This window comes from Osmerus mordax, chromosome 3 (genome assembly GCF_038355195.1).
Source record: "Osmerus mordax isolate fOsmMor3 chromosome 3, fOsmMor3.pri, whole genome shotgun sequence".
NCBI classification, from domain to species: Eukaryota; Metazoa; Chordata; class Actinopteri; order Osmeriformes; family Osmeridae; genus Osmerus; species Osmerus mordax.
Window position 1 is genome coordinate 9737156 of NC_090052.1, and position 23983 is coordinate 9761138.

The 23983-nt window shown below is 41.0% G+C and overlaps 1 long non-coding RNA gene across 1 annotated transcript; it reads left to right on the forward strand.

Annotated features, from left to right (window-relative positions):
- The first annotated feature begins 6167 nt into the window (after nucleotides 1-6167).
- Nucleotides 6168-7055, forward strand: LOC136941333 (uncharacterized). The gene is made up of 3 exons (XR_010876480.1): nucleotides 6168-6221; nucleotides 6513-6577; nucleotides 6974-7055. It is a non-coding gene; the product is annotated as an uncharacterized lncRNA (long non-coding RNA).
- The last annotated feature ends 16928 nt before the right edge of the window (nucleotides 7056-23983 follow it).

Here is a 23983-nt window from a genome sequence, read left to right on the forward strand (position 1 = left end):
ATTAGGTACGAGAGGCAGTACATTATCGTCAATAAAGTACGTGTTCCAGGGTGTTTCGGAGGGCCGGCAAACCCTATAAATAGTAAGCTGTCTTTTAGCACAAAATAGTTATAGCCAACAAACGTTCTGTATCCATTTCAGTAGCCGAGAGAAAATAGTCCCGTACGTGTGGCTGTTGCTATGCAACGGACAAACAGCATTGTGAATTTAAAGTTTGTTAGCCTAGCTAGATCTCGCACCATCTCATTCATTCTCAATGCTCATTTTATAAAAGTTGCCTTTAAAATAACAACAATGACAATGGGACACCTTCAATAAAATAATATTTAATTTAAACATTAGGCCTAAACATTCTAAATCATTCAAATGTAGGCACTGGGTATAGGCTATACTATAGTTACGAGTTGCTCGATAGATTAAAGCCTAATTTACACTTATGTCGCTGACACTTTTGAAATGGTCGCCGACGAAAAAAAAAGTGTCGCTCAGGCTGCTGCATTTATACTTCGGCAAACAGTCGCCTGTGCTCAAGGTTCGCTTGACTTAAACAGAATCATTTTACCGTTACATTCATAGCTATGGTTACATTGTTAACGCTTTGTAGCCTAGGTGATCAATCGAAGAAAATGGCTACAGCTAATTTTGAGAGAGAGGGAGAGAGATGGGTTGGAGGAATAATAGAGACCATGTCAGTGGAGGAGGAATTTGATTTATTAGAGGAGGAGGAATTACTAACAGAATTGCATCGGTTGCATTAACGGGAAGCATGTGCAGATCAAAGCCCCTCCATCCGCCGGCAGCGAATATGTCAATTATAAGGGAACACACTCCGTGGTGTTGATGGCAGTTTGCAATGCCCAGTACCGATTCACCATGCTGGACGTTGGAGCCTACGGGAGGCAGAGCGATGGGGGGATTTTTCAAGCCAGTCGGTTTGGGCACGGGCTTCTCCAGGGGACACTCGATCTTCCTCCGCCAGCCGATCTTCCTGGAAGTACAGTGCCCATCCCACACACCTTTTTGGGAGATGCTGCTTTCCCCCTACACACAAATCTGATGCGTCCCTACGGTAAGATTCCTGTTGTTACTGGCCTCACGTTGAAGGCACACAACACAGCACCTCGTGAGGCTCTTCTGATTGTGCACCGGTAAAACTATCCTGACGGCAACAATTAAATAAATCCCAATAAGTCGCAAGCGGAACGAAAAATTGGTTCCTCCTTTTCCTATGGTTTAGGCTAAATAATAGGAAATTACTTGACAGGAAATGTATTACTTATTTATTCAAATGATTATGCTGAACATTTACCTATTTATTGACCCTTAAACCCAAATATGGACTGAAATATTCTCTAATAAATCTCTAAATATGAGAGTTGCCTCTGACGAAAATCACACAAAGCATTGTGTCTCTTGTCTAATACTTCTATATGCAGGTACCAATCTTGATGAAGGTAAAAAAATCTATAACTACAGGCACTCAAGAGCCAGGAGGGTGATCGAAAACACATTTGGAATAATGTCTGCGCGATGGAGGGTCCTAGGTCGGCCCATCGAGTTCCATCCAAAGAAGGTGGTTGATGTGGTCAATGCCTGTGCGGCTCTCCACAACTACCTGTGTTACACAGACGCTGCAAACTCCTTGGCCACTAGGTATTATTATAAATTCAGGTGTAATAGCAGCAACAGGAATCAAATAGGAATCAAAGATCTTTAAAAGTCTAGCCTTGTTATACTTATATAATCCAACTCATCACCCTGTATAATGTGTGTTTGTACATATTTCATCTGTCAGGTATATCCCACCAAACTTTACTGACACAGTGTCAGCAGCTCAGGAGATCCAGCCAGGGGAGTGGAGACGGGTGGTTGCCGGGGACAATAACCTCATGGATATTGGGCGTCTGTCAAACGCAAGGGCATCCCAAGCTGCTGTTGCCACCAGGGATGACCTCAAGATGTTTTTTCAATCAACACAGGGTCAGGTACCCTGGCAGCTTGACTACATCAGAAGAGGTCTCCTCAATCCCCACCCGCCACAACAATAACTGCAATAATAAATAATAATATACTGCAATAATAAATTATAATATACATCTCATCAAAATCTTTGATTTATTTTTTTATTGTGAGACTACTCCTCTGTATTTTGCCCTGCTTGCTCCATCTCAAATAAGAGTTTGTGTATGGCAAACTTTGCTTAGCTCTTCTTCTGTGGAGGCAGTTTTTGGAGCATGCTGGCCACCATGTTGCCAAAAACACTGTCCTCATTCTCTGCTCTGGCCTGTCTCTCCTCCCGGATCCTCCGTAGCTCCTCCAGCCTCTCCAGGATTGCCTCTTCTGAGCCTTTCCTCTTTCGGCGCTGAGATGGCTGTGAAGGAGCTGGCCGTGTAGAAGCTGGCTGTGTAGAAGCTGGCTGTGTAAAAGCTGGCTGTGTAGAAGCTGGCTGTGATGAAGCTGGTTCTGCTGTGCTGGTCCCAGAGAAGATTGCATCCAAGTCTTCCCTGTTAATAGTTTATTCATTCTCTGACTAGGAGGCAATGGAAAATATTGTAAAATGTCAAGCCTTAATTCATAAGCATTGTACAGGCTATTGAATACCACATTGAGAGGAAATGTAATTTTGGTATGATTTCAATCATTTCGAGCATTGTGCCTCATTTCAGATTGCTGAGATGTGTATTTAAAGGGTAAACAAACTAGTAGCTTCAATGTTGCTGCCCCTGCCATATGTAATGTTTGACTGCAGCATAATGACACAATCATAATACTCACTGTCACCGCCTCTGTCTCCGGAAAGTTTGTCATGGTGTTGTTGGTGAGCCTGACAAAGTCATGCATCCATGAGAGGCTTATATAAATGTCGGGGACACACTTTCCTCCGGCATCGCCGCTTCTACCCGCCATCCTCTTTTTTGCCTTGTTATACCTGTACACGTACATGCTACTATTATGAGTGACCTTTATTAAAATAACAACACTATCTATAATAGCTATTTTATTTGTATTCTGACTGTTGTTAGCTTCATTAGCCACCACCAGGAGGATTTTAACGTTAGCTCTACCTGTCACGCAGTTTCTTCCACCGGGCCTTGCACTCCACTACTGTCAAGCCAATCGTTTGCGAAATCTCCCCCATGAATTTACTAGCACTTGATGATCTTTATAAAATGGCAGAGAGGCATTATAAAGGTGTGGATATTTTCTAACTTGCTCCGTCAATCTCTCCTCTATTCTTTCCATCATAAACAGCTGTTAGAAAACAGCTGTTGGAAAACAGCTGTTGAGCACTTGCTGAAAATTCAAAACAATGAAGTCAACGACGCGTGCCGTCTATCTAGCCAATCACACTTGCGCGACACTATGTGACGACATCAGCGCCAGTAGAAATTTCTCCTGGTAGGCGACACTTCCAAGCGACGGTTAAAAGTGTCGACCGTGACGTAATTTCTGTCGGCGACTTTTTCAAAAGTGTCTGCGACCTAAGTATAAATTAGGCTTAAGGGCAAACAGTGTTTCTTTCATTGCGCAACATTTCAAAGACCTAAATTTCTTTTTTGTCTATAAGAGCATGACGCCCACCTGAATCATCCTCTTCGGCTAACCATTGATCAAACGTCATCCCCCCCAAAAGATCGAAGTTAACAAGAAACATGTTGTTGATGTGATTACTGTCAGGGGCGGTTTTAGGCACGGGCGGACCGGGCAACCGCCCGGGGCGGAATTTTTTCATGTCACGTGGGGGGCGCACGAGCATAAAATAAATAAATACAAATCTCTGTGCCGCGAAGCGGTTTTCTCTTTTCTATCATTTCACTGTGTGGGGAATTGGCAAATTGGCGCCCCCTTCAGGCAGCTGCAGGCACCCCTGCTTGCTGAGAAGGTGCCGTGCACAGAAGCTGTGTGAAAAAAGGGGAGGGGGACAGACAGCTCACCTGACTGGGTCTCCCAAATGGAACGGACAAGGGGGGGGGGAGGGGGGGGTCCACTGTATAGTGCAATACTCTAAATTAGTGGGCTAAAGTCAGTTGCACCTCGACTTTCTTACAAATAACGCACATTTCATTCATAATATTATAAATATAGGCCTAAAGTTCCTGCACATTTTTGTTTTTTTTAATTGTGTGAAAAAAAAGAAAAGAAGAAGAGGAGAAACGAGAAAAAGATAAAGGTATGCAAATATGTCTCTGTATGATTATTACGGTATCCATGTCATGAATGAAGGGCTAATGTTAATTGGTGGGTATAGGCTAACTCTTACGTTTGTTAGCCTTTTTGCTATGATGCTTGCTATGCAACAACAATATTTCGGTTTTAACTCAACAAACACAAGATAACATTTCACCATAATAGTGTGCTTTTAAGTTCAGTTATTATTTATTTTCATTATTTAGGTTAGGCCCTGTAATTAGCCAACGGAATTTTCAAATCTGTAGGTAGTTTCAAAGATGAACAATTGCTATTTGCTACAACTATATTTTGTGACAAAGTATAGTTCATAACGTCATAACTAAAAGTGTTCCTCCCTAAAAGTTATATTAATATAGCATGTAATAACAGACATTTAGCGTGTAAGTGCATGTTTATGTAACCCTCCTATTATGTTTGGTGTCAATTTGACCCCAGGCTGTTGTAGCTGTATAGAACATAATCGGTCTTACCATAACAGCCTTTTGATTTCAATGGGTGAAGGCGAAGGGCGTCTCGCCCTGGGTGTAATTCAATGTAGAACCGCCACTGATTACTGTCAAGCTTGAAATGAATAACGGTCGCGTACAATCTAACCGTTATTTTGATAACGCACCAATATGGAAAGCTCCTCAGCTTAACTGTAAACAGGTGTACAGTTACTTTTTGAGTGCGCAGATGTTAACACAGATGTTAAGAAACTTGTCTTTACTCTAAATATCTTCTCTGTTTACAATTTGAAGCAGTAAATCTAACACGATCACGTGTGACGCTACTCCTTAACGGGTTAAAAATCCTGTAAAGTAAATTCCATGTTTTGCTTCTAAGAACATTATATATGTGTGAAATGAGTTCCTGAAAGCATGTGCAAAGCGCTAAAATTTTGTCGCACTGAAATGTGGAGTTAAACGGAAGAACATTTTCTCTTCTGTTTACAGATCAGGTTTTAATGGGCGGAGCCAAAAAATGCCCTATCTACGTCATTTCGCCCCATCTACGTCAGATCACTGAATGGCTCCTCCTGCTGTACTGTTATTGTAGCTTACATCAGCTAGCTAGCTAGCTTCAGGATGTCTCCCACCACCCGCAACTGCATCTTCCCTGGATGCAAGAACTCCAGCTGCGCTGCAACGCCATTTAAGTTCCCTGTTGATAATGAAAGGAAAAATAGGTGGATAGATTTTGTGAAGAGCCACGCTCGTGTAAAGTTTCGGATAAACTCGAACAGCCGCCTCTGCGCCACTGACCCTTTCACGGCGGACAGTTTTAACATGGACCAGAGACAGACGGGGTTCACCAACACACGGCTTCTCTTGCAGCGCGGAGCCGTACCGAGCATCGCCCCCCCGGCCGTTCATCCTCCGGTCGCACCTGGACCATCCACCTCCGCCAGCAGTTCATCACTCAGTTCTGTGTGTTTGTTATAATTATACTAGATAACTTTTCCAGAGGTATCTCTGCTATAATTAGTGCAAACCGCTAACTTGATATTAGGCTACTCGGTGTAGAATGATGGTATTTTGGTGAAATGGTAGCTAATGTGCTAGAAGTAGTTGGAGAGCTCACTGTCTGCTGTCTCTGCTGTAAATGTTTACTCCTGTGTTACAGCTCGGGGGAATATTTCATTTATATGCATCTGTATGTTTCACTCATTGAACAAATACATTCTAATTCTATACTGTTTTGTTCGGCTTGACGTAGCGTCTATTATCTGGGTCGTAGGTAGCTTACTTGAGAGAGGCGGTGCCTTCCAGCGAGGGGGCCGAGCTTCAGTTCCTTCAGGCGACACGCCCCCCCAGTCTCGAACAGAGAAGACTGATGATTTTCTTACAATTTCAAAGCCTAATTTAACATACTTGTCGTTGTTGTTTTTTCCATTCGAATTTGGATGGGTAGTTAATAATACATTATTCTGTGGTGTGGTGAGCTTGAAACTAGTTTTTAATTCCACTTTGCAGGATCTTTAATTTCTCTGCTAAACAGATTGCGGAGATCTTGGGTGTCTCAAGAAGAACAGTGAACAGACGGTTACGGTATGTGTCAATTGAAGGACTAGTTCAGGACAGATCTGAATAATGTAACCCCTTTCTCACTGAGCCATACACAATTTTATTTTTCTTTACAAAGACAAAAACACTGCAGAATTACCCTTTCTATACATTTCATAAAGAAATCGATATACTTTGATAGAACTCTTTCATATCCCATATCTTTGGAGAAAATGTCATGCGCCTGTACGCATTGTTTTTTTTTTGGAGTTACTACTAGGGATGAGTGTTATTTTTTTTAGCTAAGTTCTAATATGTATACATTGTCTTGCATAGACAGTACAAATTTCTCTTTTAGAGGTCGCTACACGGATCTAACAGATGATGCTCTTGATCTGAAGGTGCTGCTATTCGGACTATGTCCCACAGGCTTCGGAGGAGAATATATCGAGTGGCAGAGTCAATTTTGCTGTGGCATCTTGATGGCAACCACAAGCTCATAAAGTAAGTGGCTTGTTTTACTGTGATTTGTTCATTTACCCTAACTGTGTCCCTAACTGTGTCCCTAGCCAATGACAAGCTGATTATATTATGAGTTTTGAATTGAAAATGAGATTTTCTGCTTCACATGAATGCAATAGAGGTTAGGACTTTTCTTTCTATTAAACGCCCAACATGTTGCACAGAAATGTATACAAATCATTTTAGCTGCATTCAAGCCATTTATATATTTTTTGTTATTTATAAAATAAGATGTGCAAGTGAAATCTTTTATTTTCCCTTCCTTCATCTCTTAGGTGGAGGATTGTAATCCATGGAGAAATCGATGGGTTCAGCCGACTGGTGGTTTTCCTGAAGGCTTCTAACAACAACAGAAGTGACTTTGTAATGGACCTGTTTTCGGAAGCAGTCGCCCAGTTTGGTGTCCCATCCAGAGTCAGATGTGACTATGGAGGGGAAAACAACGCCATTTGTCTCTTCATGGATGTCTTCCGAGGATCAACCCGAGGGAGTGCTTTAAGAGGGATGAGCACTCATAATCAACGCATTGAAAGACTGTGGGGCGATGTCTGGAGAGGCATGACAAAAAAAACACAAGGTCCTATGTAGTGTGGTCAGGTCTGCTGAGTTTATCATCGGCAGGCCACCACTAGCCACTTTACATTGATGCAGTCACTTTACACACTGTCACTTTCAGCTACTGGTTTCACTATCAGCAATATTGCAGTAACTGTACCCCACTTGTCTTAGGTTAGTATAGGTCTAAAGTTAGTATAGGTCATTATCTGTATTAGAGGTCTAATATATTGTATACTATTTTGTATATTTAGGAGGTTTATAATTGGTTATTATCATTTTTCTTTTAGCTTATCATAGATGTAATCTAAGTACTTATTATGTTATGCCAGGTTGCTTTGCATTGTCTTGTCCCAAAAATGTCAGTGCCCAGTCTGACTTTGTGGTGTTCTGTGTACCTGACAATAAGACTTGAAACAGATGTGTACCACTCCTTGTTTACATATCTATAGAGACAATGAAGGAATCATTATTGCCAACAACGAAAGGAATCTTTGGGCTCTTCACTTCGTTTACCTGCCTCGTATAAAACGTGACCTTGGATTGTTTTGCAATCAATGGAATCACCACTTACTGAGGACTGCCAGATACATGTCCCCATATCAGATTTTTGTGCAAGGTAGTCTTGACACAACAGTTGCAACATCAGACTGGTATCCAAGGTATATTTGGAGCAGCCAGTTCTAGGGGGTGGCCGACCAGGGGGCGGCTGCACTTGCCTTTGACTGGCTACAAAGAGTTGTGGTTCCCCTAAACCAATTTCAACCTAGTGGTGAACAGTTGGAACACCTCAGGCAACACACAATCCTTTGGGTGGAGATAGAGACAGTTTGGCAACTGATCAGGTCCTCAATGTCCTGTGTTAAATACAGTGCAAACACACATCATTTAACTGTTGTAATCACATTGTCAATAGGCCTTGGAATGAGTAAGCAGTCTCAATCACGTCAATGTAATAAAGATGAGCTGACGAAATACAATTTTGTGTGTGTTTAATGTTATTGCATTATGTAACTATGAAAATAGGATACATGTAGGACTAACAATATTCAGCCCTCCCAACGGGTCAGCAGATCACATACATAACAAATTCAAAGATGAGTATCATGCCTTTGAAATCCATACATTTAAACTAGTGGTGGGCATAGATTTTTTTTTAAATCTAGATTAATCTCACTGTCATCTTGGCGTTAATCTAGATTAATCTAGATTAAAATGGCTCATTTGAATTCCGCCGAAGGCATTCAGAATATGTGTGCTACCCAAATAATGACTAAAAGTAAGTCTTTGAGAACGGGTTTCTCAAGCCAGGTGGCGCATTAGACCAGGGGCTCATCTCCTGTTTCCAAAATGCATCACAAACTGCTTGAGAAAGCTGTTCTAGTATGATAATTGGTGATGAAAATAAATTATGTTCAATAAGATGTACTTGTGTTTATTAACTGTTTATTAGATTAGTTAGCTTGGCTGATAGAGCTGTGCTGACGGGCTTGCCTCGGTTGCACTCAAACATTGTAGTTTGACGACGACTCTTCCCCTGCGCTACATCAGTGCTTGGCCCGGCATCTTCCGCATTAGCTAAGGGATGCTTTGCGGTTAGGTGGTATTTCAGACTGGAAGAACACCTACAGCAAACTAATTCCGCATAGAACAAGGTGCAAACAACCTTAGTCTTGTCGAGGTTTCCATTGGGAAGCTTCTTAAAAATACATTTTCCCTGAAGCAAACCGTCGACGGTGGGTCACAATGACTGATGGGTCAGAATGACCCGAAGATAACACAAGGGTTAAAAATACATTTTCCCTGAAGCCAACCAGGTGGCTTCATAACTGCATCCATGTTAGCACGTCACGTTTGATGTGATAATTTCATACACAAGGCATACACACAGGCTCGAAGACTCGTTCTCGCCCCCTACAGTGCAATTCGGCTAGGTATACATCCGCGCTAAAATATCAAGGTGAAAGTCATCATAGCTTGCGTAGTATAGACGCAGCTCCCAACCCAACTTTGAGAATAGATTAACGGCAATATATTTTTTATCGTCGATAACAGTCGAAGCGCGTTAACGCGCGTTAACGCCGATAACGGCCCACCACTAATTTAAACAGAACAAAATACATTCATGTGTTCATGTAAAATAAAATTAATTTACGTCTACATTTAGCCCTCCCCAAACTGATCCGCAGAACCTATTCTAACCTATTCCAAGCTCCACCTTTCTTTTAAAGTTGTCATAAGTCTGGCCCACATGTAAGTATAGCACCAGCGCGCACGTGTTTGCCTTTGGGAACGTGGCCAGTCCATCTTCTGGGTAGAGAAAGGCGAGCTCTGGCTGTACCGGAAATATGCATTATATACATGTTATAATAATAATAATAATTAAGCCTCTATAGTGCATAGGAGAATTAATTCCTAGTCAAGTCAATAGCCTATATTTTGCTGTAGCCTTGTTTTGTGGTGTGTTTGGCCTCCGACAGTTCAGAAAAAAGCAGAGAACTGATTTTAAATGTACAGTGCATTATATACACTGCATAATATACTAACCCCCTTGGTTTAGAATATTAAGCTAGGCCTACATAATCTAAATTGACCAACTTTAGGCATTTCATAAACAACGTGTTCAACTTTATGCATAAATGTATGTGTACCCGAGTGGGTACCCCCACACCAAATATGGGACACCTTCGACAGTAGGGGGCGCCACTGGCCACGCCCTAAAGTCCGATTTTCAAAGTGATGGCATTTACACCCCATTGCTCCAATTCTTCTGAAACTTGGTGTACATGCCTCATTTCTCACGGGGAACAAAAAAGCCTCAAGGACCCATAAGGTCCGCCATGATGGATTTTCCTGTACAGTGATAATTTGGGAAAACCTTCAAAATTCTTCTTCTCTTAAACCAAAGATATAATTGACTTGAAATTTTGTACAAATAAGTATCATTGACGTATTTAAAAAGTTTACTTAAGGCAATTGAATCAAATACAAAATGGCTGAAAGAGGTGTATTTATGTAAATGTACACATTGCCTCAATTTCTTTGTGTCAATAAATCAAATATAATTTTGACTGATGGTTTTCAAACCTAATAGGGTTCAAGATGACATCACTCTGAAGTACCATAAACAATTTCACCTTGGTATGTCAAAATATGATTGAATTAGAGCTGTTTCAACCTTGACTGAATCTAACAATGCTTACCACAGGAGAAACAGCTTACTTTTTCATACAGTAACTGAACATGACAATATTCAACACTGAGAATAGCTCAATGGGCTTGGATGGTGACCTGCAAAGTATAAGGTTGTAGGTTCGAATCCAGCCACAGTGTTTGAGCCTGTCTTAAATTTGAATATCTGTTTAGTTAAACTGGATGACATTGTTCTGAAGTACCATGCACAATTTCACCTTGATATGTCAAAAGAGATGTTTAAACAGAATCGAACAATCCATGCTACAGGAGGAACGGCTTCCTTTTTTTGTACAGTAACTGACAATGTATTGTCATCCTTGAGGGTAGCTCAATGGGTTGAAACGGTGTCGTGCAAGGTCACAGGTTCGAATCCAGGCACAGTCTATTGGCCTGTCATAATTTTTATTACTTGTTTAGTTACACAGGCAGACATCGTTCTGAAATACCTGCGCAATTTCATGTCACCTTGAAATGTCAACCGTTTCTTAACCTTTGTCCCAAAGCTGACCAAAAACTAATACTCATATCATGCAGTCAGAGCACAGCTAGATAATCAGCGTCAGCACCCTTGGTGTACCCAGAATGCAGTGCGGCATGTCAAAAAAACGCAAAGACTTGTGGAAAATTGTTTGGTTACAACAGCCGTGCGAGGGATTTCAGTTGATGTGTTCATTCAGTTAGATGTTTGTAATGTAATTGTTGGTTAGTTAATATAATGTTGTTGGTCACCCTGATTGTGCATGTTGTGTAGTTTAATCGCACGAGAGAGTCGGCTGCTATACAATCACATGCTATTCTCGCATAAGGAGCTGGACATGAGCTCTGCCCTAGCACTGTTGCCCACATGACTATAGTTAGTTGTGCATTGATTGAGAGTCTGGAAAGAGATCAACCCAAGAAGAGTTTCAATATCCTATAAAAAGTTAATACTCAGACCTTACTATTCATAAAATCTCAGCAGTTGGTGTGTAGCAGAGAGGCTAGAGAGACTGACTTGTAACCTTATGCTCATAAATTCAAATCCCCGTTCAGCCTATTGTTGTTGGCCAAACATGAAGTAGTTTTGCTCTCTTGTTGTCCAAGTCTCGATCTTCTACAGTGTACATGTTTATAATATTTTGCCATTTTGCGGAGGAAAATGTGAGGTGTGTTAAGAGTGACCGAACTTGCTTGGAAGAACGTCGGAGCCGCTCCGAAATCCTGATGTGAGGGGGGAACCCCGAGGACAAACACCACACACTATAGGATCAAAAAGGTTAAATCTAGGATTTTCTTGTCCACCATGTTTGTGGTCTCTCACATTTTAAAAATATTAAAATATTAAAAAAATATTTTTGTGTGTACCCAGCATAACACAGGTCTCTATCCTATAGACCTGTCCTGCATGTTTGAGATGTTTCCCAGCTCCAACACACCTGACTGAAATGAATGGGTCGTTATCCAGGTGGCTGAGCGGTTAGGGAAGCGGGCTAGTAATCAGAAGGTTGCCTGTTCGATTCCTGGCCGTGCGAAATGCGAAATGTTGTGTCCTTGGGCAAGGCACTTCACCCTACTTGCCTCGGGGGGTATGTCCCTGTACTTACTGTAAGTCGCTCTGGATAAGAGCGTCTGCTAAATGACTAAATGTAAATGTAATGTAAAATGTTATCCAGCTCTGCAGAAGCCTGCTTATAACCATTCATTTGAACCAGGTGTGTCGGAGCAGGGAAACATCTCAAACACGCAGGACAGGGGTGCCCTGAGGACCAGGGTTGGGAACCACTACCAATACTGATAGGTTCCCATTCCTATCCAGGGGGAAAAAAACAGACCCTGTACATTTTCATTTACTCTCAATTACATTAAAAGTATTTTGTACATTCTCTGTGCTGTGTTGGATATTACTTGTATATTGCCATGGGTATTACGTGTTTTATTTCTTGAATAAGGCTACTCTGTGTACTGTCCAGCTGTCTTCAACCCTGTGTATTCCTAACCTGTTTATTGTATTGTTATTTTTCTTGCTGTTGCGCCACAATTTAGCCTTGGGTATACCCATCAAATTGACCAGAGGCTCTGCCCTTACTATTTGTGCTCTCACACTGCCATCTAGTGGGCACTTTAGCGAACTTAAATGTATACCTTTTTCAAAATGTGAATATGATATAGTATACAAACATGGTTATTTTTTCAGTAGCTTACAATAGCCTACAGTTGTTGATAATGTCGGTTGAGTGTGGACAGGTTTTCTCTGTTGCAATGATCGTTATCTGGTTTCCCCTCAGAAACAAATGAAGTTGTAACACCCAATTTTAAACGTGTACAGACGTTAAAAACGGCCGTGTACAGACGTCAAAACGTGTACAGACGTTAAACGTTTTAACGTTAAAATGTAACGTCTGTACACGAACGAGAATTCAGACGTTTTGGCACAGTTGGCGTTCCATAGCAGGCAATCGCGGCGCTTCGCAGCCAGTGTGGTCGGTCCCATTTGATAACATGGGTGCCGAAAGAAAAAAGGAGGCGCTTCCAGGCGCGTCGCAGCAGATCGCAGCAGAATCAGAATTCGGTTTATTCGCCATGTATGTTATACAAACACGGAATTTACTGTGGCAGGGAGGTGCAAAACACTAAACATATACAGATCTTAAATTAAGTAAATGTACAAAAGTTTAACTGTTTCTAAGAACTAAACAATCAAAGAATACAACAATTTAAATATAAAATAAAATATATATAAAAATAAGAATAATGAGCAGCGTGAATGGTCAACATAGTGCAATCGGATACTGAGATAAAGTGGCTTATGCATACTGAATTGCCATTAGATGGACTTATAATAGTTAAATAAGTGAATGAATGTCAATGGGAGTCCTTGGCCTTGTTGAAGAGGCCAGTAGCAGATGGAAAGAAACTGTTCTTATGGCGTGAGGAAATCTTCCTCGCACGCCTCAGGGTCCTCGAGGTGTGCAGGTCCTTGAGGGTAGGCAGATTGCAGCCGATCACCTTCTCAGCAGTGCGGATGATACGCTGCAGTCTGCTCTTGTCCTTGGCAGTGGCAGCAGCGTACCAGACGGTCTTATCTTATAGCCACAAGATAACTTTTACATTTTACATTTTTGCAACAAGTATCAAAAGCTTTTTATGGCACACTTTACAGGGCACGAGGAGCCACCAAAATAATGTTGGGGTGTGTCAGATCTTATAGACCCAAGATATGAGGAGGGAAGGATTTCAGCAGGTATAAAAACAGTGTTGCCAAAATCCTACTCCCCTTCTAACTTTTACATGGTTGGAACTAGTATCAAAAGCCTTTTACGACACACTCTACAGGGCATGAGGAGCGACCAAAATAATGTTGGGGTGTGTCAGATCTTATAGTCCCAAGATATGAGGAGGGAAGGATTTCAGCAGGTATAAAAACAGTGTTGCCAAAATCCTACTCCCCTTCTAACTTTGACATTTTTGCAACTAGTATCAACATCTTTTTATGGCACACATTTTACAGGGCATGAGGAGCCACCAAAATAATGTTGGGGTGTGGCAAATCTTATAGCCCCAAGATACGGGGGGGGGGGGGATTTCGGAAGGTATGATGAACAGTGTTGCCAAAATCCTACTCCTCCCAGTAAGTTAAAAAGAAATACTAAATTGCTGCATCATTAAATAGTTGATTCAAGTAGCAGTTAGTTTTTAGGATTGTTAAATTCGTGAGGTAGCGTGCGAGATAAAGAGAACTCATACACAGTAGCCTACTGCAATGCATACAAGGTGAAAATAATGGGTCATTTAGTTGTATTAAACATAGATAAACACAACTCTATTTGAACATTTCAGGGAATTCAGTTGTATTATACTGTTTCTAAAATGCATTGTGAAATGCATTGTACAAATGCGACGTTTCACATAACTGATTACGTAGGATAATGTCTGCGGATTGAAAAACATCTGATCGCTGTTCTGCTATAGGGCAAACTGTTAACTCCTTAATGGAGAAAGTGTTTGTCATTTCACTAACGGAGTTACAAAATTAAGCTGAGTTGTGGGTTTTATAAGAAGCCTATTATCAATCTGCAGATTGGAGAGAATGTTTAAATAACACAACGACTTAAAATGAAGTCTCAGAAGATAGGATGGTGTTGATAGTGAATAGAGAAAACAAATATTACATGATTTACAGTCAAATAGGGTTTGTCAGGAATCAGAGTGTCAGAATCAATCCTCTTTACAGAATCTCTCCAGATAATCCAGGATCCTACTCTCTTGTGCACTCATCTTCAGCTCAGCCCACAGGTTTGCAATAGGGTTAAATGAATATTGCCTTTGTGTCACCTTATCTATATAGGCTACAATATTTTACTGCTGGTAAATTCCTAAATATTGCTGTGTATTTTAATTTTTTATTTTTTACAGATCTTTCACTTATATTTGCCAATGTATTGCCAGTAATTCTGGAGTTGGCTGTATGAACAGGTGATAAGGATTATTATTACTATTGTGATCAGCATAAGCACATAGGAAATGTATTTTCTTCCACCCCCCTGAAATGTTCAAATAGAGCAGTGTTCATCTATGTTTAATACAACTTAATGCCCCATTATTTTCACCTTGTATGCATTGCAGTAGGCTACTGTGTATGAGTTGTCTTTATCGCACACGCTACCTCACCAATTTAACAATCCTAAAAAACAACTGCTGCTTGAATCAACTATTTTATGATGCAGCAATTCAGTATTTATTTTTAATTTACTGGGGGAGTAGGATTTTGGCAACACTGTTTTTCATACTTGCCGAAATCCCCCCCCCCCCCCCCCCCCCCCCTACTAGTTGCAAAAATGTAAAATGTAAAAGTTATCTTGTGGCTATAAGATCTGACACACCCCAACTATGCGGGGATGTGGACAATCTGGATGGCGACACTAACTGGGTAATAGCTTGTAAACCGGTATTGAATACAATACTTTTTCACTACACTGTAACAAATTTCTGTAATTTCTACAGCAAAATTTTACAGTAACTTCTTGTTCTGTCATTTTACAAAGTTTACCTGTATATTGCAATGCATTGTGGGTCGAAAAACGATTACAGTAGCCAACAGTTTTTTTCTACAATAATTATTGTGAAATTACAGGCATATTTGCGCTTGACTGTAAATGATGCAGTAATACAGTTATTTACTGTTGAATGCGTTGCACAAGGCGGTTAGCTTGACGAAAGACCATTTGATGGCAGATTGCAGAGGAGCAGCCACATTTCCACTCCCCTCATCTACAATATGTAAGTATACATAGCTATAAATAATAGCTATACATAGCTATAAATAGCTTACATAATTAAATTGTGGTTTAACTTGTTTATGTTGGTTGAAATAACCTACATTGACCGTGTATCAGTCTAGTGCAGGCCCCAATATAAAGTTCACTTATAGCTAAGTAACTAACTAAGTTAGCTAAGTTAGCTGGAGAAATGTCAGAAGACATTTTGAACAAGCAATCCAGGCGAAGCAGTTTAGCTTATGGTAATAGTACTGAAGTAAAAGTATAGTGGGTATTATGTTACCGTTAATCCTTTTCATATTTATTTCATTTTGAACTGAGCGTAGTAGTGGAAGTAGAAGTACTAATCATGTTTTTCAACTGCTGCATTGTTTAGCATAGATAGCTAGAGGTCGAGGAAAAAAATCCGAAAGGGAGCGCCATCGCTGCACAGTGATCAACCAAAGGCTACATGGCTGAAGACGATTTTCAGGTAAAAACGTTTGTCAGTTATGCAATTATGTTCTGTGGCTTTTATAAATGTTACAGTTTGGGTGTGGGTAGGGAAGCATTAGTAATCTTCAGGGTTGGTTATATGTGGCGGTCAGCTAGCAAGATCTTCAAGCCATGTCGAATCAAATGCTCCGTTTGCCTTCTATTTTGAGTGCTGCAGCAGCCCAAACAATTGATCAATGAAGTCAGGCTGTTAAACTTAAAAAAAACTTGTTGGATGCTGAGCATTGAGGGTCAGGTGGTTGTGCCTCCACATCCCAACTTTGTGGCTGGAATGGCAGCTTTGTTTTCTAGCTACTACAACTTTAATCTGGTGTACCAGGAGCAAGCATCTTGCACACTGGAATTCATTCAAAGGTAACTATGTGCTTGAAGTAGAAGACGGTTGATCATTATGTTGTAAAGTTTTCTATTATGATTAACAGATTTTATTTAGCTTTAAGTGTACTTAAACCCCTTTAACATTTTGAGTAAAAAAAAGGGTAAGTTAGCAGTTATTGTAAAGCAGTTAAGGCACTTTTTAATGAAGTTTATTTTCATTGTCATATTACACCTACAAAAGATTTCATGAAATTTGTGATTTCAGATGCTTCATCGGACTTAACCCCTCCAGTGGGACCAAGGCAACCAAGATGGTGACCCAAAAAAGTGGGAAGGTACAGGAGAAGAAGAGAAACTCCATTAACCCTCACGTCTCTTCTTTACTAAAGCGGCTAATGGACTTTGAATGGCTTATATTGTAATACGACTTCCTCTGTGAATATAGTTTTAATGTTTTATTTTTGTCGAGGTGATGTTTTGAACAGTTTTTCTAATCCAGGTCATTATTTTAAATTGGGTCTTCAAGTAATGTATATGGTAACTTTGAATATAGCTGGACCTCGTTACATCTCTTAATTTAATTGAATGTTTATTGTTTAATGAGTTGTTAAGAAACTGAAAAGTTAAAACGTACAGTATTGTAATACTGTATTGCGTTCAAAAATAAAGTGTCATGATTTTGTATCTCGGACTGGTTTTATTTAACAGTTAAAGAAAAATTAATGAAATGATTTGTGGATTAAAAGCAAACCTGGTCTTATTTAAAACACTTTACAATAAGCATCAGCAAAGCTGCAAATGTAAAAAAAACATATTGTATTGTGAAATATTTACAGCTTTTAGCTGGCAACTCGAGTTGCCAGGTAACATCTGTAATTTGAAAAGAATACAAGATAATGTTGTAAACTAAATTACAATAAAGTTTTGTTTTTTTAAGAAAAAAACAATACATTGCTGTAATATATTTACACCAATAACCTGTAAAAGAAATCCTGTATTATACTGTAATTATATTCACAGTTATTAACAGCAATTTTACAAGACTTTACTGGCAACTTTTTTGCCAGGTATTTACTGTAAAATCTACAGTCAAATTTGTTACAGTGTACTAGACACATTTATAATGAAGCAGTGGTATTTCTTTGTATAAGAGGTCATGTTATTATAGGTGACAGTTTTTGCCATTCCTAATGTTTGATCATTCATTATCATTCCACCAGTTCATCTTAATGTTTATCCAAAATCTCGGGTTGGCTGTGACAGCTGCCTCAGATGGTTCTTTCAGTGTTGTACTCAAATCCAACTGACAGGAATATGTCTGTGCTGCCTGCCGTAAACAGCCCTGACCTGTTTTCATGATCAAGCCTCAAACTTGTTAAAACTCTTATTTAAATTATCACAATGTCTTTCTTTTTTTCTACCTTTTGTTAAATATATCATTTTAGTTTTTTGTTAAAAATAAATGTGATGGAACCAATCAAAATGTCATCGTTTATTAGATGTTTTTCACTAGCCATTCACAAAGGGAAGGTCCAGGCTCGGCTTATCAGGTACTAAAACCAAGCACTGTACATTGCAAGTTAGAAGATACTAATTAGGCTGTGGGAAGCAGGATCTATAAAATGGATATGATTGTAACACAAAACAGTTGTGTGGCAAGTTTACTGAGGGAAATAAAAGTTGAATTCTGGTAGGAGGGACCTGTGAGCAGGGGCCTTTTTATATACATTTGTAAAATAATGTAGCTATACTCATTTTTCAGACGATTCCATTACAATTGCCATATAGTGCATTTAGTAAGTAGCCTATAACGTCTAGTACAACGTAATCAAGAATCGGAAGTGAATAGTTCTACTAAAAGAAGTGATTTGTACAAATGAATACAAAGAAGGATGCTTGCTTTTACCAGACAGTGATATCGTTATCATTATCATCGTCCTATTATCATTCCGATAATAGGACAGTGTAGCACAACATCGACATCAACATCATTTTTAAAGTGCAGCTCCACATTACGTCTATTTTCGTGAGACAATCATTCAAAATTTACATGTAGCACGACTTACAAATCATATAGGCTCTCATGTGCAGCGCAACATAACTTATATTTTAATGAAACATGAATTAAATAGCCTACTGACAGTTTCCTGAAAGCCTAAAACGAGGGAACCTAGGCTTAACATTGTAAAAATCGCCTTGGTTCACCAATCTACACATGGCAATACACTAGGAAGGCAGTGCGCGTTCACGCGTAGGGGAGTGGATTTCTGCGGGGGAGTGAGAATTCGGTCCAACACCGGCATGAGGCAATGAGTGCAAAATGAATGGGACTCTATGGAGCTAGACGGCTAAATTTGTCTCTTTCGCCTGATAGTCATTGAGAAATCTCAGATTTGATTTAAGTTTTTGCAATTTCAATATGGATTATAGGCAGGGGCGTAGCAAGGGTTGAGCAAGGGGGCAGAAACTGATTGGGGGCCCCCTTGTTATTAATATTTTGCAGTGCAATAAAATATAACAATAAAAAGTAACCAATGGCAACCTCTATTGTGAACAGCACATATTAGCCTATATAATAAATGTGTTCAGTCATCATAGCCCCTAATGTGCGAACAAAATGTAGGCCTAGGCCACTAGCCTCGCATTCAGCATTCATTAGAATCTTTCACACACAGTAGGCCTACACAAACCCATGCATAACATGGGTTTAATGATCTGTCCATTTACCAAATACACTATATTCAAATTCAACGATAAGAGGTCCCCCCCCCCATTGAATCAAAAGGCTGTTATGGTAAGACCGATTATGTTCTATTCAGCTAAAACAGCCTGGGGTCAAATTGACACCAAACATAATAGGAGGGTTACATAAACATGCCCTTACACGCTAAATGTCTGTTATTACATGCTATATTAATATAACTTTTAGGGAGGAACACTTTTAGTTATGACGTTAAACTATACTTTGTCACGAAATATAGTTGTAGCAAATAGCAAATGTTCGTCTTTGAAACTACCTACAGATTTGAAAATTCCGTTGGATAATTACAGGGCCTAACCTAAATAATGAAAATAAATAATAACTGAACTTGTAACAGTTTTGTTGCAAAGCACACTATTATGGTGAAATGTTATCTTGTGTTTGTTGAGTTAAAACCAAAATATTGTTGTTGCATAGCAAGCATCAAATCAAAAAGGCTAACAAACGTAAGAGTTAGCCTATACCCACCAATTAACATTAGTCCTTCATTCATGACATGGATACCATAATAATCATACAGAGACATATTTGCATACCTTTATCTTTTTCTCGTTTCTCCTCTTCTTCTTTTCTTTTTTTTCACACAATTAAAAAAAACAAAAATGTGCAGGGACTTTAGACCTATATTTATAATATTATGAATGAAATGTGCGTTATTTGTAAGAAAGTCGAGGTGGAACTGACTTTAGCCCACTAATTTAGAGTATTGCACTATACAGTGGACCCCCCCTCCCCCCCCTTGTCCGTTCCATTTGGGAGACCCAGTCAGGTGAGCTGTCTGTCCCCCTCCCCTTTTTTCACACAGCTTCTGTGCACGGCACCTTCTCAGCAAGCAGGGGTGCCTGCAGCTGCCTGAAGGGGGCGCCAATTTGCCAATTCCCCACACAGTGAAATGATAGAAAAGAGAAAACCGCTTCGCGGCACAGAGATTTGTATTTATTTATTTTATGCTCGTGCGCCCCCCACGTGACATGAAAAAATGCCGCCCCGGGCGGCTGCCCGGTCCGCCCGTGCCTAAAACCGCCCCTGCTCAGCTCACGGTACATAGTACGAAGTGTAACAAATTCATCAACCACATAATCGGCCTTAGACAGATATTCCGAATAGAACTCCGCAAGCGCTCTAACTTTCCGAGCAGCATCAGGGTGACAAAAATGTTTCGGGTTCATCACAGCAAATTTCTCAGCCATTCTCCTGAAATCAGCAAAGCGATGCTCAAACTGCAAAAGTTTACTCAACGTCTATCCTACTGTACGTCTACTACGTCTCTACGTCATGTAAACAAATTGAAAATGTATATATATTTAGTAAAATTGTCTTTTAGTTAATCCCCATGCTTGATGGAGTAACAGGAATGAATGAGACACTAAAATACTGATGATCACGATAATCCTTGTTCATACAACTAGCCCAGGAACACTGCGCCACAAAAATAATTTCACCTACAAAGAAGGAATCTGATATATTTGCGAAGAGATTGCACACAACTATATGGAAAAACTATATTTAGTAAAATTGTCTACCATGGATACAATCAACGTTTTGTTGCCAAAGAGAAATTATGAAGAAAGAAAAACAAAATCATGGATCGCGGGGCCCCCTCGGGTGCGGGGCCCTGCGGGAGGGAACCTAGGCTTAACATTGTAAGAATCGCCTCGGTTCGCCAATCTACACATGGCAATACACTAGGAAGGCAGTGTGCGTTCACGCGTAGGGGAGTGGAATTCTGCGGGGGAGTGAGAATTTGGTCCAACAACTGCTCTCACCTAGCCTGGTCCTAACCAGACTCTCGTACATTTCATTTGTACAGAGTCTGGGCTCGCTCCATTGACAAGCGTTAACTTCCTTGAAGGCGGGTACTCTTTGAAGTTTAAAACTATTGGATCTTCCCAGAGACACTCTGGATCTGCCAAAACTAATCGCTAGCGTTCGCCTTAGCTAACTCCTTCACGACTAACGAAGCTAGCTGGAAAATCAAACAAACCCTGTGGGGATCAAAGATTGTTCTTGCTCCAGCTTTAACCTCTGGATATTCGGCAGCGTTGCCACAACGGACCGAATGGCTTCGCTCGCATCTTTCTCCGCGGCGGTTACGGAACTACAACACAAACTAGCGCATTACATCATCGTCATCGTTCTCAGCCACTCCCTCTGTTCGCTGATTGTACAGGTAGAAAATTAACCGGAGACATCTGACTTACGTACCTCATGCCCAGACCTAATACAGAAGAAAAATCTAAATTGAGCGGAAGTACGTAGGAGGGCAGAGCCAGGCTAGCGATCACCCCCAGTGGAACTGCAACCATATTCGGTACAATGGGGCTTACTGTAATAGGGAGTGTACAGGCTCTCCCTTGACGGCTCTGGTCCTGGGTCCTGAGGAGAAAGCAGGGACGGACTGGCCATTGGGGATACCGGGGGAATTCCCGGTGGGCCGACGGGGTTGGGATGGTCCAAAATACCAGCACACTTCCATCACCAATCGGCCTTACCTCTTATATCCCCAGCACTTCCAACTATTTACAATTTTACACAGCTTGAACACATATAATTTGCTCTAAGACCATCTAAAATCACTGACTGACTTTATACTCCTCCTCGCGATCTGTATTTACACTCATGGTGCCTATTTTTAAAAACATTTCTGAAGTGTCTTTTGAAATGTGTTCTTACGGACTTCGGACGTTCAACGTAAGAAAATATATATATGATGTCATTTCTTTGTAATCATCCAAAATAATGTTAAGTGTATGGGTACTTTTCCAAGTAGGCCACTGATTGGTCGATACATAAGATGCATTGAGTGGGCAACTCGCCGTGTACTGAATGGGCCACGCGCCGTGTATTGAGTGGGCCGGTCTGACAGTAACTCCTGGGCCACTTTTTTCCCCCAGTCCGCCCCTGGGAGAGAGGTCTGGTCTGAGGAACCTGAGGAGAGAGGTCTGCAGGTTATGACCCTTCTCAGACCAACATTTACATTACATTTACATTTATTCATTTAGCAGACGCTTTTATCCAAAGCGACTTCCAAGAGAGAGCTTTACAAAGTGCATAGGTCACTGATCATAACAACAAGATAGCCAAAAAACATCGCGAGTAGCCAAAACATGAAGCACACATTGTGAACAACCAAAGTAAGTGCCAAAGGGAAGAACCATAAGAGCATGTAGTTAAACAAGTCACAACCAAACAACATGAACAGCTATAAGTGCAAGTGTACCTGTGGGAAAAAGCAAGCAACAGTAATAAAACAATATATCACAGCGAGAACCAAAAATTTTAATCAGTTACCACTAACCACAAGAGCAACAAGTCTCTAAGCAAGAGTCATTGTGATCCTTGAGGAAACTAACATCGGGTCAAGCGAACCGTTCCTAAGTACCGTTGTACTCCCGGAACAAGTGCGTCTTGAGCCTTTTCTTGAAGGTGGAGAGACAGTCAGTGTCTCTGATGGAGGTGGGGAGTTGATTCCACCACTGGGGGGCCAGACAGGAGAAGAGCTTGTGTTGGGACCGGGCGGTCTTGAGCGGTGGGACCACCAGGCGGTTGTCTGAAGAAGACCGTAGGTGGCGGGTGGGGGTGTAAGGCTGCAGGAGAGACTTGATGTAGACGGGTGCAGTCCCGTTCACTGCTCGGAAGGTCAATACCAGGGTCTTGAATCTGATACGGGCCATGATAGGTAGCCAGTGGAGAGAGATGAGGAGCGGGGTAACATGGGAGCGTCTGGGTAGATTGTAGACCAGGCGGGCCGCTGCGTTCTGAATCCTCTGAAGAGGGCGGGTTGCACATGCTGGGAGACCAGCGAGCAGAGAGTTGCAATAGTCCAACTTGGAGAGGACGAGTGCTTGGACTAGCAGCTGGGTGGAGTGCTCAGACAGGTATCTCCTGATCTTCCGGATGTTGTAGAGGGTGAATCTACACGACCGGGAGACCGCAGCAATGTGGGCCGTGAGGGAGAGCTCGTCGTCCATGGTAACCCCAAGGTTCCTGGCAGAGGATGAAGGGGTCACCGTCGCAGATCCCAGGGTGATTGAGAGATCGTGGGAGATGGAGGGTTTAGCCGGGATGATGAGAAGTTCTGTTTTGGCGAGGTTCAGCTGGAGGTGGTGCTCGGTCATCCAGGCGGAGATGTCTGTGAGGCAGGCCTCAATCCAACACGTGACAAAAAAAAATATGGGGAGAAGTTTTGCTTATTATTTCTGGATAGATACACCTATACTCCTTTTCAGAAAATTGTGGTGCTACTTTTTCATCAGAACGAACGAATTGTTTAATATGGTGGAAATGAATCTGTGGTTGTGATAATATGGAAATGAGAATAGTTTAAATCTCCTACATTTACATTTTACATGTAGTCATTTAGCAGACGTTCTTATCCAGAGCGACTTACAGTAAGTACAGGGACATTCTCCCCGAGGCAAGTAGGGTGAAGTGCCTTGCCCTCGGACACAACGTCAATTGGCAGAGCCGGGGATCGAACCAGCAACCTTCTGATTACTAGCCTGATTCCTTAACCGCTCAGCCACCTGACTCCCTCTAAAACTTCAACTCCATTTAGCCAGAAATGGACATATGAACAATAAACCAACAATAAATGGTTCATTCTATTCTGACCAAAATTCTTATTTTACACGGGGCAACAAAAAAGAGATAGCAACGGCTTGTCTACATTACATTCCCATCCAGGCAGAAACTGACAAATATTT